The 13,305-nt window shown below is 43.2% G+C and overlaps 1 protein-coding gene across 2 annotated transcripts in view; it reads left to right on the top strand.

Moving 5' to 3' along the window:
- Window positions 1-13,305, top strand: part of ATP10D (ATPase phospholipid transporting 10D (putative)) — a 120,142-nt gene that overhangs the window by 875 nt on the left and 105,962 nt on the right. For both annotated transcript variants that reach the window (XM_065598090.1, XM_042850341.2), the window contains exon 2: window positions 403-511. The gene's annotated coding sequence lies outside the window, so the exon portion shown is untranslated. The remainder of the gene's footprint in view (window positions 1-402; window positions 512-13,305) is intronic.

The raw sequence follows: 13,305 nt of genomic DNA, 5'->3' as shown, positions 1-13,305 counted from the left end.
CAGGGAGGTGGAGTACCTGCAGCGGTGTAAGTGCCCTGCCAGTGTGGACGGGGAGTGAGTAACAGCGCTGGGGGAGGCTTTACAGTGCTGTTACTCGCAAGTGTAGCCAAGGCCTCAGACAAGAATTGCTGTTACTCCTTTTGAACTCTTAACTGTTTAAGCTGCTATATACCCGTTTAAGCTGCTATATATTTGCAGACATTCCTTTTTCTGTCTGCCATGTAAAATACCCTTTTGCTCAGCCATGTGTCTGAGTGGTCAGTGAGACACTGGATAGTGCCTATAAGGCCTAGCTACTGAAGCACCTACACTACTTGCATCTGAGTACTCCTGGGGGAATTGTGTGCCATTGCATGTGTGTAGAATTCATGTCTCACACAGAATTTTTTTGCTTCCATGCAGAAAAATGACTTTCTGACAGGGAAGCAAAGGGAAGCTGCAAGCGCATTCACTCACCACTCCCTAGCTGCAGAGGTACATGATTTCAGGCACTGGAGCAGCCGTCAGAGAGGTAAATCACCACAGGGTTGGGTACACCCCAGCCAGTGGCTCCTACCCTGACCTGGGATCAGCTGCTGAGCTGGAGGCAGGAGAGGACGGGACTTCCTCTTCCCCTGCAACAAGTGGCTGAAGTGTCAGACCCACTCCTAGAAACCTCCCCAAGCTGCAGGAAGCTCAGGATTCTCCCCTGCTTCCTGCCCCCATTACTCCTCAGCTGTGGGGGGAGGGGTCACTGTATGGAGAACTGCGCCCCCATCTGCCCAACTCCCATGTAGCTGGACCTCCCATGCCCTGTCAAGCCTCACCCAGTACCCCCTAGTCCTCCATACCAGAACCCCACCCCATTGAATCTCAACCTCTGCATTTGGAGCCCCCTGCACGCAGACCCTCTCCATTGAGCTCCCTGCATTCAAATGCCCACCCTGATGAGCCCCATCGCCCTGAGCCCCTACATACAGACCCCCATGACACTGACCATCAGCTAGCTACACCCAGACCCCCACCAAGCCCCACTCCCCCGATAGGATATCCAGACCCCCCTGCTGAGACCCTCCACTGAGCCCCAACCACTTTCACCTGAAAGCCCCTGCAGAGTCCCATTGCACCTGGAATCCCACCCCCAATGAGCCTCTGTGCATCCAGACCTAGCCCCCCTCCCCCGAGCTGCCTGCACCCAAATTGTCCCACACAGAATCCTCTCCCCCCACACTGAGCCCCTCCATACTTGGATCCTGCCTGGTTGAGCCTGCCTGCCCTGCACCTGGTGCAAAGGGGCAGGACTGAAGGGTGTTTCTGGGGCAGGCCCAGGCCTTGTGCTGGGGCAGGTGAAACCTCACCACTGAGTCCGTATCCCGGGGGTGGGGAGGCTGCAGGATGATCTCTCATCTTCGTGCTGCCGGTGGCCTGTGCTCCCCACTGCTATGCTGGAGCCTCTGCATTTATTTATTGACAAATAAAACTTGCAGAATATTGCATAATTTTTAATTTTTTGGTTCAGAATGCCCTCAGGAGTACTCTGAGATGTGGTACATTTGGTATGCTAATGGCACCCTTGGGTTTTGGTGCACTGAACAGCCACAATAATTACAATTACAATTAGTAAAACCCTTTCAAGTCCTTGTGTGAAAGGTGCTGTGGAAGTGCAAAGTATTTATTTAAACAAATTTATATTATACATGCTGAGGAAGTTTGTTAATGTATACATTAAAGCCCCATTACAACAAAGTACTGAAAGCCTCTGCTTAACTTTCAGCCTGTGAATAGTCCCATGAGACTTTAATTCATTGAAGTCAGTGGGACTACTCTTGCTTAAAATTAAGATCCCATGAGAGTGTTTATGAGATTGGTGCTAAAATGACAGACCGATGAACAAGTTGGAGAAGGTGTTACAATTCTACATTGGTGGAGAGTGGCTATATGGAAGGCCACATGATGGTTAGCTCTGCTTGAAGCACATCTACTCCAAATGGTGGCGTGCGCAGCCTTAAACTTATAGAACCATTTTTGTTTGGATGTTTCATGTATTCCAGTAATGGCAGGGGAATAAATGGGTAGGATGCCATATTTCACTTGTGTAGACAGGGACAATAGGTGCAGTAAACTCCCAGACAGGCAAAATTACTGTTAGAGGCCTAGGGTGGCCTACAGTGGAGTTTGCTGTTTCCAAGGAAAAGTTTCTGTCCATCTCAGATATCTCTTACAGTAATAAATCTGTGATTTTTTTCAGAGTATGCATTTGCCATTCTTGCTACATTATCAATTTCTAAAACAATATAATGGCTTCTGAAAAAAATATACATTTCATTTTAAATCTAAATAGTATTTGATGTTATGATTGAATGTACACAACAACAAGTGTATAGATGAATAAATTAGATTTTCAAATCATTTTCAGTAGTAATCTCATCCTCCTGCTCCTCCAGGCATTTTCACTTGTAACCTTGTCTCAAAAATGCATTGTAGATAATTGGAAATGAGGCCAATTTCATCTGCTTGTACTACAGTCTCAGATGCAATAAAACAGAACAGCAGGGGGAATGTTACACAAAAAAAAGCTGCTGGTGATTAAAAGTAACTTGGAATTAAGGTCCAGATGAAGAAAACACAATTTGGGGAGAGAGAGAAAACCTGGGGGAATAAAGAAACACCCTCTCTGTGCATGTGTTATGTCTACACTTCAGACTTAAGTCAATACTTCGACTTACAATCCCCTCAGTAATTACTGCAGTGGTTCATGTCCACATTACACTCCTCTCGCTGTTGCACTTCCTCACCAGGAGTGCTTCCACTGACTTAAGAGGGGGCAGTGTGGGGGGAGTGAGAGCCTAGGCTCTCAGCTCCACATGCAGCTCCCTGCTAGAAGCCCAGCTTGAGCTGTGGGTGGGGAGCATCATGCCCAGAGCATGGACAACTGCCCGGCTCCCAGTGTGGAGCCAGGAACCTGGACACATCTGGGAACCTGGGTGGCAGCCTGGCTCAGAGCAGGGAGCCAGGACCTCGAGGGGCATCAGGGAGCCCGAGCAGCAGCCTGGCGGGGAACCAAAAGTCCAAGGGGCAGCCTTGCTGTGGCTGGAGTCCCCCACCTACCCTGCCCTGATAGCTCAAGGTGTGAGCCTACTGGCCTTTCTTGTCAATTTCATGGCTCCAGCACAGACCTGTGAAGTGGACAACAATGACAGCCAACAGCTGATGTAAGTAAGGTAGTGTCTATATGGACACAGTGTTGCCCTCACTACACCAACATAGCCCCTACATCTCTTGTGGAGGTAGAGTTATTGTGTCGGTATAGTAAGGCACTTGCACTGGTGGGAGCATGGCTGTAGTGTGGGCACTGACATAATTGAGTGGATGTAAGTTGCCTTATGTTGACCTAACTCTGTAATATAGACCAGGCCAGAGAGTGAGAAGCTCTCAGCTGAAGAAGGTCAACACAGAACACAATGTGACAGGGCAGTAGACTTGGCACACAAGGGTAGAAAATGTATTTGATTTGGTGAATCCTCGGTGAAGAAACTTTCTAATTTCATACACATTTTTCAATTTTGAATAGTAAAGAATGTCACTTAGGATAACTGTGGCATTATGGCAAAACCCTACATTTACTTTTCTGAGAGGTGAGGAGGATGGTGGGATTGGGGCAGGAGATCAGAACTGGGAAATGTTCCTGAGCCATCCTGCAAGGGCAGAGCAGTTTGTCTCAGAAGCCTGAACAACATGCTTCATAGCAGTTCTAATTGTTCTTTTAAAAAGGACAATCTCAGCATTGCTCTCAAGGGCAGCATATACTCAATGCTCTAGGAACTTTTCATTCCCAGCTGCTGTGTCGGTGTGCCAGTGGAGAAGAAGCTTCCTGCACACTTTTCACAACTCTCACCCATTTGTGCAATAATAGGTAGGATTTTGCTCTTAATTTTAATATATATTTTTAGGAAACCGGCTCTGCTAGCCATTCTCCCCTTTGGGACCTATAGTTCTAGACTCTAGAGGAGGGGTACTGTATTGTGCTTTACTTGCAAGTGTCTGGGTCTCACTTTCTGAATAATCTATCGGACCTAGGCCTTAAAAGGAATTTTGTATATTTATTTAAATCAACCACTTTTCTCTACTTTTTTTTGTAGGATGATGATAGTAATTAATGAATTGGGAAATATTGATTGATTACTTTTCAAGTTTATCCACCAGAATGATTACACCAGACACTGTTTGCATGTATATTTCATTAGTCTCATGTTTTCACACTGCAGCAATTGCAAAACAGAAGGCATGACAGTTTTCATAGCCCTGAGTGATGTAGCTCAGTTGACCTAACTTAGTAGCATACACCAGCCCAAAGTCTGAGGCCTTGTCTACACTTACACATTTTGCCACTTTAACCATGCCCGCATAGTTAAAGTGGCAAGTCCAGCCCCATACAGTAGATGTAATTATACCTTATAAAAGTGCTTATGCCAGAATAGCTTGTTCTGATTTGGTGAAGCAAAGAAGCTGTACTGGTATACAGTACCTTATACCAATATGATTGCATCTTTATAAACCTTTTTAAGTGTAGACCAAGCCTGAGGCATTAATGGCAATCAATGAACCAATCTGATTTAGACCAGGAATCCAGAAAAGTTTAAATATAAATTGTTCTTTTGTACTCATGAAGTGACAACAAGAAATTGCATGTACTGTACTTTTTTTTTAGTTCTTACACTCAGACCTACCATTCAAGTTTATAATAAGAAAAGCTGACTAGACAACACTGGATTGATGCTCTGAGCAATTTTATTAGCTATTTACTCTGTGCAGTCTATATTCTGTAACATAATCCTCACTCTTAAATTGTTGCAATGGTTGTAAGTTAAGTATACTCTTGAGAACATTTATGCTTTTGAGATCAAAGCTAAAACCCTGTTTCCTAACATGGTTCCGGAACCATGCTTTTTTCATCTACACTGGCAATAAAATTATGTTATGACATGCTAGCACCCACCCATGCCAGAGAGTCATGCACTATGGATAAAAGCACTACATGAATGCTAAATATGTGTAATTAATTGTTATAACTCATGCTCTTCTTGTAGTATAGACAGACAGTATCAACTGCTGCAGGATGTATCAATTTAAGTGCATAATTCAAAGCTTACAGAAACCTTCTGAGTACCCTCAATACATACCAGCTGTGATGGGTTGAATCATGGAAACCCCCTTGGGGCTGCCAACTGATATGCCAAGACTACTTCTGCCCCTGCTTTCCTGCCCTGGCAGCTTAGGACTTCAGTGCCCTGCCTGGTTTGAGCCAGACCTGCTAGCCTGCTGCAAATCCAGACCCAGGGTCTGAACCACGTCCCCTAATAGCTGTAGGCTTAACTGAAAGCAACTTACAGAAGTGTTCCTGTCTTTAACACTCAGATGTCCAACTCCCAAAGGGGTCCAAACCCCCAGATAAATCCATTTTATCCTGTATAAAGCTTATACAGGGTAAACTCATAAATTGTTCACCCTCTATAACACTGATAGATACACACAGCTGTTTGCTCTCCCCCCCCCCCCCAGATATTAATACACACTCGGGGTTAATTAATAAGTAAAAAGTGATTTTATTAAATACAGAAAGTAGGATTTAAGTGGTTCCAAGTAGTGACAGACAGAACAAAGTGAATTACCAAGTAAAATAAAATAAAACATGCAAATCTAAGCCTAATACAGTAATACAACGGAGTTCAGATAAAATCTCACCCTGAGAGATGTTTCAATAAGTCTCTTTCACAGACTGGATGCCTTCCTAGTCTGGGCACAGTCCTTTCCCCTGGTACAGCCCTTGTTCCAGCTCAGGTGGTAGCTAGGGGATTCCTCGTGATGGCTGCCCCTTTGTTCTGTTCCACCCATTTATATATCTTTTGTATAAGACAGAAATCTTTTGTTCCTCTCTGGGTTCCCACCCCCTCCTTCTTAATGGAAAAGCACCAGGTTAAAGATGGATTCCAGTTCAGGTGACATGATCACATGTCACTGTAAGACTTCATTACCCACTTGCCAGCACACATGTATATAGGGAGACTTGCAAGTAAAACAGAGCCATCTGCAGACAATTGTCCTGGTTAATGGGAGTCATCAAGATTCCAAATGACCATACTTGGCCCACACTTTGCATAATTACAATAGACCCTCAGAGTTATATTTCATACTTCTAGTTTCAGATACAAGAGTGATACATTTATACAAAAATAGGATGACCACACTCAGTAGATGATAAGCTTTGTAATGATACCTTACAAGAGCCCTTTTGCATGAAGCATATTCCAATTACATTATATTTCAACTCATTAGCATATTTTCATAAAATCATACAGAGTGCAACGTCACACCAGCCTCACCTCCCCTATGCTTAAGTTTTCTTTTTTGATGGGGAAAAGATCTGTCAGCTTGAAATATCTTCTGGTGGTTCTTAATCTTCAGGGGAGGCCCACAGCCCTTTGCCCTTCTGGCCTGTTGGGGTAGACCCAAGGCATTTATTCCTTCTTCTGAACTTGGCTGACTTTAGGGGTATCTTTTGAATCTTTTTCTAGATAGTTTCTAGGAAATTTCTTACCTCTGTGAGGTCCTTAGCCTGGTATCCTAAGGGCAGAGAACCTTGGACACCTCACTTCCTATCTTCCTGTTCTTTTCTAATACACTTGAGGACATAAGCCATCAAGAAATGACAAGACAAGACAAGAGGAGGTATTCAAATGATGTTATAAGATGCCTCATAGGCAGTAGCAAAGTTGCATATGCACTAAATGACCACAGTGAGGAATAACATTAAAAATACATACAGTACATGAAAGAACTGGCGTTATGGTAGTGACAGAGGGGGATGCATGAAAATACTGTAATGCTTAAGGGGAAAGAAGAATCCAATTCCTGAAGTCCCATGTTGTTGATATATGACCCCGTCTCCTTGTTGTATTTGGTGTTTCTATTTCTGTGGCCAGGAGTGCGTTCCTTGACCCCGAAGCATATTCTGATGTCCAGGAGGGCAAAAAAAAGTGCTCTCAGGTTATAAGACAATAGGCAATGATAATGAATGTTCAGAGTCAACCCATTTGATCCCTTACTCATAGAGGAACTACAGCCAAGGAATGCAGGAGGAGTCTCCAAGGCCAGAGGTGAACTGATGGGTCCTCTGCCTGCAGTCACTTAGTTTTGAGTAGGGTCTCCTGCACTAACATGTGGTCATTTCCAAGACCCCTTGACCCGATGCCGTCCCAATTTATTTTCTCCATTAAAATTAACAGGCACAGATATATTCTCTGAGAATCTTGGATCTTGAGATTTCATTGAGATCATATATCTCCCCGTAATCATATTCCATCAAGGGGACAGGTCTCTCTCTCTCTCTCTCTCACACACACACACACACACACACACCCCTCCCCCCCCACACACACCTTTTTTATGGCTATCAGCTCTCTGGATAGACAAAGCATTCAGAATAGTTTTGCTGCATTGTGAAGTTTTCATCAAATGCACAGACACTACTATTTCAGAGCCATTTCCGGGCATGTTCCATAAATGGCAGATGGCCAAAGATAGCATCCACATGGTGCTTGGAATCAACAAAGCTAACATAATAAAAGCATTTGTCTGTAATGTGTACAGCTTGAGATTCTTTCCACACAGACTGCAACTCTGTAGCAGTGTCCATTGTTAGGACAACCCTCTGCAGGAACCCTGATTGCAGTCATCTTGGAAGTTGAATGAACATTTCAAATACTATTTTTCTTCCATTTCTAAGCTGCACAGAATGCAGGTGATTATGATTGGCTTCTTTGAGATGTCATGAGTAGGGCTGTGTAAGTAACCGATTTTTTGATAAGGTGGCCAAACCGAAAAATGATGAAAAAAATCATTTTGGATCAACTCCAAATTAATTTTGTTCATGTTTCGGCAAAACAGAAAAGTGAAAAAAAAAATGGGGTTAAATGGAAGTAAAATTCTAAACAAAAAGTTGTTTCAAATTTAAAAAATGGAAACATTTAATTTAGAAAATGTCAAATCAAAAAGTTTTGACTTTCTTTGAATTTTCTTTCTTTTTGGCTGAAAAAATGTGGTTAATTTTACATTAATTTGTGAAATGTTGTGGTTGATTCGAATATGCCTTTTTCTTCCCAAAAAAGTTTCATCCAAAAAAATTTGCCCAGCTATAGTCAAGAGCAATTACAACATGTTTAGATACCAATGGGAAAATGGTTTATTATTGTCATTGTTGCAAAAACTTCAGTGTCAATCCATTGACTCTGTCCTAGTGGAATTTTGCAGAGACTTAGGGTGACCATGCATCCAGTTTTTAAAGGGACAGTCCCATATTTAAGCCCTCCTGGAGGTATCCTGACTTTTTGTTAAAAACAGGCAAATTGTCCCATTTTTTTGCTCCTCCCTTCCCCCCCCGCCTCCCCATCAGTACTGGTGGGTCCTGCTGCTGGCCAGATTCCTGCTCTCCAGCCACCTGCCCCCCAGCAATGAGGGGGGGGGGTCCAGTGGCTGATGATGGGTGTGGGTGTCCAAGGCTGGTGGCAGGGCAATGCTGCAGTGTGCAGGGCCAGCCACTACCTCTGCTGGTCCATCAGCTCAGCCCCGGCTGCATGCCGGCTCTCAGCCAGCAGGGCCCCTCCTGACCCATTCAATTTTTGGCTGGCACTGGCTGTGCAGTGTGAGCAGTAGTGACTAGTGAGTGAAGGCAGGCACCAGGCAGTGTCCGGTTACATATTACTTCAGCTGCCCACCCATATGCCCTTTACGCACTCCCCCTCTCGCTGTCCTCTCCCTACTTTGCCCCATTACCCCCCTCCAGCCCCACTGCTCCTCCATATCCCTCTTGGCGGGGTGTGTCCCGCTCCCAGTGCTGTGCAGAGAACCAGCCCCTGGTCGAGCGCTCAGCTCACCAACAGCCTGGCCGACAGGCTACTTTCTTCCCCCACTGCCTCTGGCTGGGCCAGTGCTCCAGGAAAGTTCAAGACCCTCCAGCCCGTGGCGCTGGCCAGGAGGAGCTGAGCTCTGCTTGTGCCAAAGCCACGCACAGCCAGGAATGGAGGGCAGAGAGCGCCGGACAGGGAGGGTCAGGTCAGTCGGTCACCTCTTCTGTGTGGGAGAGATGTATGGGAGTGTGTGCGTCACCCCTCCTCGTGTGAACCCTAAAGCCTGAAAGATAAGAAGTTAAATAAAAATAAATCAGCTACACAGTATTTCTTTTTAACAGAGGCTCAGTCAACTTGATGTTAATTTGAACATTTGTATTGCATAGTTCTGATTGATTGCCGTTGAACTCATTTGAATACGAGTAATTTTACCAGGTGTCCCGTATTCAGCATAGGGAAATATGGTCACCCTACAGAGACTATAATTCAAGTAATCAAGTTGTGCAAGGAGCTGACCCATGAAATGCTCATACAAAACAAATATTTCTATGCTAATCTCCGATGTTCAAGATGAAGGTACCAATGCAAATATTTCCCCTTTGATCATTCTGCAACACTCTTGCTGCCATATATGATGGTCACAGACTATGCCCTTAGTATGGGATAGATTTGATGACTTTTCTTTTTGTAGCCAGTCTGAGTGAGGAGTCCCTTATGCCAGGATAGGAGGACAGCTTTCCAGTTGTGAAGCCTAGCCAAGTTATGCAGTTCTGGAAAGGCTGAACACCAGGCAAGCAGAAGGACCTGGGGTTGTACAGGCCTAGCCACTCTAATGATACGCAAAATGTTGAAAAATATCCTCGCTTCTAATGCTAAAGAAACAAATAGGTATATCAGTTCTGATTTTCATCTCATTTTCATGCCCTGCATGTAGATTTTCACATGAATGAGACAGTGTACTCTGATTTTTAATAATGTTTTGTCATTCTCAAGATGTTTCCTTTGGATTTAATAAAACATAAAGGGAAATGCCCTGTAGGTAAACAATGGTGACTCTTAGCACCTTCAATGAAAACATCAAGCAGAAATTGGAACATTCGGTAAAACATGCTGTACTGACACTTGGTAGCCAGCAGGGTAGAAACTTCTGCATTGGCAACATGTAAATGAATCCACTGTGTCCATCAGACCTCAGCAATATGAGGGATTCATTTAAAATATATATAATATGCTTCGGTGATTCATAATGTCATCACATTATGGTTCTACTGTAGTTATCTGTGTGTCTCATTTCTTGCATATAATATTTAAAGCTACCTAATGCAACAGCTACTCTGTGTAAGGCCAAATCCTTATCTGGATCCAGCATGAAGCATGACTGCAATGGAGCTATGTGGATTTACACCAGCTGAGAATCTGGCCCTTAATTTTTAAAGATAGCGCTATCAAATATCCCTTTTGGGGAACTTATATATTAATGATATTAAAATATTTTGTGTATTTATTACTAACTACAAATGCTAAATACTCAAAATTTACCAACATTAGCACTAATTTCAAGAAAAGACCAAACTAGGCATGAAGACTGAACTATTTTATCACCCTTAAAGGTAATCCTTCTAGGATAACGCACATTGTAGAGGCAGTCTGGAGGTCATATGGATATGTTCCATAACTGTTCTGTTGATAAATAGAGAATTTCATTCTCTAAGCCTGGAAACCCAGCACATTTCAGAAACTCTAATACTCAATCTTTTACTGGTGGCCTAATTCTGTTCTGATTGAAGTCAAAGATAAAATTCCTATTGACTTTAGTAGAAGTAGTTATGCTTTTGAAAATTCCACCCTGAAAGCCCCACTCTCTCCTCAGACACAGAAATACACCTCTACCCCTATATAACGCCACTCGATATAACACAAATTCGGATATAGCGCGGTAAAGTAGTGCTCCGGGGGGGGGGGGGCAGGGCTGTGTACTCCTGTGGATCAAAGCAAGTTCGATATAACACGGGTTCACCTATAACGCGGTAAGATTTTTTGGCTCCCAAGGACAGCGTTATATTGGGATAGAAGTGTATTTACATCTCTCATTGAAATCAGTGGGAGTTGTGCATAAATATACAAAAGCAGAATTGAGTGCTAAATAAACTGGGGGATATACATGAAATTGGAAGGGGCAGGCTCAACTTTGAAATATGGGAGCCTTATTAGGACATCCAAATCCTGCGCAAGGGAGGTCAAATTGGCCCTTTGACACATAAAACAGGTATCTCAGTGGCCACATGTGGGATTTGGATGCCTTAGCTTTCGCACTTAGGTATAACAATGGGCTGTAAAATGAGATAGATTGCGCCTAGCCTTGCATGAGAAGACATTGGAAGTGTGTGTTCAAAGTTTTTCACCAGCCTGTGTCCCAGTGTAGGGACTGATCACAATCACAGCCCTTGCATTCATCAAGCACCAGGACTGGTCCAAATTAGCTTCCAGCATGGGGTGAGGATATAGCCATACCCCCTTTGCTGCTCTGGCCAGCATGGCTGACCAGCACAGCTAAATGTACATGTGCACATTGCACTTCCTTCAGGGTCAGCTGGGCCACTCTCATCTGCTGATCCTAGAAGCATTGTACCTCAGACAGTGGGTTCATACAGTCAGCACATCTCCACTATCCTACAGATTTACACACTCAATCAAATCAAACTATCTTTCTTAACATCAGGTCAGTTTATAGTCCACTGCCATTATTATCAATAAATCTTCAAGCCTCGAGCACTAATAATTACAGTATTAGAGATCTTTGTGTAGTTATTGTTATGCTATATTTAAAGTCCTTGGATATCAGTTAAAAGTAGGCTTGGAAGGACTAGATTTTTATTGGTAAATGTCGATTTTACACATGCAAATCGACAAAAAAATATTTCCATTGATGATAATAGAAATTTACAGATAGGCAGAGTAAGAAAAATGCTGCTTGAGACCCTAGAGCTTAATTTTATTTTGTATATTTTGACATCTGATGTTGACAATTTGTGTTTTAACAGTTATAAAGCTTTAACTTTCTAAATCTCAGTGTTTACTGTCATTAAATAATTATTGTCTGATCCCCCCAATGACCGATCCCCCATAATATCCCACAACTATGAAAATTTAAATTTTTAAAAATTGAAAGAATGCTTAGAAATAAACAGTGATATCTGTCAAAATTATTAAAAAATAAAAATTGAATTCTGCTAAACCTTGTTAAAGGGTAGTGAATAGACTTTGATCTACCAATGGCTGACACATATAGAGAGGATATCATGGATGTTTATAAAAGAACAGTACTAAAGTAACCAGTGTCATTTTGTCTTTGTTGTTACTTGCAACAGTTTTGACTATGTGAACTCCTACATTGTCTTATAAATGTCTATTAAAGAGATAATGGCAAAATATAAAGGGTAATCAGGGCCGGCGCAACCCATTAGGCGACCTAGGCAGTTGCCTAGGGCGCTGCAATTTGGGGGGCGGCGACCGCGGCGGTATTTCCACGGGGGGACTTTCCGCCGCCTCGGTGGGGGGGCAGCATTTCGAGGCGGGACCTTCCGCCGCCTAAGGCGGTGGAAAAGCTGGCGGCGCTCCTGAGGGTAACAAGAGTAAAAAGAAACTAAGGCCATGTCTACACTTACAAGCTTACAGTGGCAAAGCTGTACAGCTGTGCCGCTGTAAGAGCACTTGTGTAGCCACCTTATGCCAAGAGGAGAGAGCTCTCCTATCAACATAATAAAATCATCTCAATGAGCAGCAGTAGTTATGTCAGCAGGAGAGCATCTCCCACCAACATAGTGCTATGCACACGAGCACTTACGCCAGCAAAACTTATGACACTCGGGAAGGGGTGGGGTTTTACACCCCTGAGCAACAAAAGTTTTGCTGACGTAAGTGCTAGTGTAGACATGGCCTGAGAGACTTAAAATCATTGAAAGATTACAGTAATTACACACCACAATTTAAAATAAAACTTGAATGATGCATTGGTGTATTTCTTCAACTGGACATCTCTGGTGATATTGCCACTGTGACAAGCTTTGGGTTTCATATTACTACAACGAGCAACTAGAAAAGGTAGGTAACCTTAATAATTGTCCATACTGACTTACACAATTTGTAAAAACTTTGCCAGAGACATCAAATACTTAACCACAGTATCAAGACAACGTCCATAACAAAACTGCAGAATCCAGATATTCCATCAGCAACTAAATACAACAGTACTTTAATGTATCTTTTCCCCTTAGCTTTCACTCTCTGGAAATCATTTCCCCTTCACCACCTTCAGCGTTGCTCTGATCAACCGCTGATCTTCCTGTCTATCCAGAGATTAATTTTCTCCATTATTACTTGCCAACTCTTGCTGACCCTGCTTCTGTTCATCTACAATTGTTAA

This window comes from Chrysemys picta, chromosome 5, assembly GCF_011386835.1.
Source record: "Chrysemys picta bellii isolate R12L10 chromosome 5, ASM1138683v2, whole genome shotgun sequence".
NCBI classification, from domain to species: Eukaryota; Metazoa; Chordata; order Testudines; family Emydidae; genus Chrysemys; species Chrysemys picta.
The sequence above is the reverse complement of the archived record's forward strand: the minus strand, read 5'-3'. Positions and strand labels throughout refer to the sequence as shown.